Raw genomic sequence first — 1,979 nt, 5'->3', positions numbered from 1 at the left:
TCGAGTCGATCCGAGTCCGGCGCCCCGTCGGAGAGTGCGGTAGCCCGAAACCCGAGGTTCATCGGGAAGTTCAAGGCTTGGTACGAGGGGAAAAAGGAGAAGGAGGAGAAAGAGGAAGACAGGGACATTGTCGTCATCACGACTGGCACGGGCGGCCACGACTATCATTATCCAAGTCTCCACCAACATCATCAGCCCATCGTACAGCCTATCATCATCGGGACCGGGAGCCACGGACACGGACACGGGCACGGGCATCCCGTGTTCGTCACCAAAACGCAGTACGTCACAGTCCCTCATGCAGTCGCTGTCACTTTCACGGAAACAGTCACACAAACGAGGCCTTCTGTTATGGTGCAGACGACCCACGTGACGCCGTCCTATGTAACTGCGTACGTGACGAACTCTCACGTACATGCCTACGTGACGCCCTCTCATATGCACATTCAGGAGCCACACACGGTTCTTCCGGTCATTATCAGCACTGAGCCACAGGGTTCAGGCTTCGGGTGGAGCAAGCCTGGGCACGGGGGGCACAGCCAGGGCCACGTGGTGTATGTGATGAAGCCGAAGCCCCCCGCCCACGAATACACGGGCGGCGCACACATCATCATGCAAGAACAGGAGTCCCCACGCCTTGTGGACAGAGGCCTACAGAAAATCAAAGAAACGTTCGGTGGCATTTACAAGCTAGGAGAGGGAATCAAAGAGGGAATCGGCAGCAGCATGGCCTCGCTCTTCGAGAAGGAAAAGCCGAGTGAGGCCGAAATGATCGTGATCGAGCAGCCCCACATCGTGACGCTGGCGGCGGCGGCAAAACCAGTCGTGACACGCACAGTGTTTATGCAGCATGCGACGCCCTAAATGGCCCACTTCGATGTACCAAAGAAAACGGTAACGGTGACGCAACCTTATATCACAGGTGAGGCAGTTGGATGAATTACCTTAGTTTTCAGATTTGTTTCTATTATTTTACAAAAATGTAATATCTTTATTCTAAGGCAGTGCCAGAGGATGTTCTGTCCGTAGTCCTTGATTCTGAAACTGTAATTGTATACTAAGATTATATCTGTAATTCCGTTGTCATTCGAATGAGTGTCCAATATCTATTAATTTGTTTATCTCTCTCTTTATATATACAGGTATGCAGTATATACACATGCAATAGTATATATAATATATATATATATGTATATATGTATGTATGTATCCCATTCATCATTAATTCATTAATGTTTTTAAAATTATGCATATAGATATGAAGTATATAATGGCTCCATGTGACTAACATATTTCTTTTATTTTATTAACAGGAAATGCATTTACTTGTTTGCACTGTGGTTGACAGCAGAATAAACAGTGACCGAAGGGCATCGCCTACCTCAGCTTCGTCCAATTAACCTAAAGGGGTCCGCTGTTGCACTTATGACTGTAGACGACTGAATAACACGCACTACTACGTTGTTCAGTCGTTCCAGAATGATTCCATTAATTGGCAAATCATGAGGTTAATGTGTTTCTTGATCGAGGAGAAGTAGGATAGGTATTTATTGTATATATGTTAAGCAATCTTGTTAGTATTATTTATTTTACTGCTTGTTTTATTTATTGCAATTATTTATTCCTCCGTTTGTTGTATTTGTTACTGTTATTTGCATTACTGCTTGTTGATTTAAGGTATACAATATTTCGAACGATATGGACATTTTATTCTCCTTTTATTATGAAGCTTGGCCTTGCATTAAACCATTTATGAATGAAACATAGTGCATATCCATATGTATTTTTTAAATCCATATGCATTTATATCACTGTCTCACTTCTTAATATGTACTAATCTGGAAGCCGTAGTTTCCAGATTACTGTCAGTAGTGCATGGAAGTCTATATAGCGAAGTTACTATTTATCATATATTGAAAAAATGCTTTGGACAATACAAAACCCTTTCCAGCAGTCATCCAACATATGCTTCTATCACA

Source organism: Penaeus chinensis, chromosome 20 (assembly GCF_019202785.1).
Source record: "Penaeus chinensis breed Huanghai No. 1 chromosome 20, ASM1920278v2, whole genome shotgun sequence".
NCBI classification, from domain to species: domain Eukaryota; kingdom Metazoa; phylum Arthropoda; class Malacostraca; order Decapoda; family Penaeidae; genus Penaeus; species Penaeus chinensis.
The sequence above is the reverse complement of the archived record's forward strand: the minus strand, read 5'-3'. Positions refer to the sequence as shown.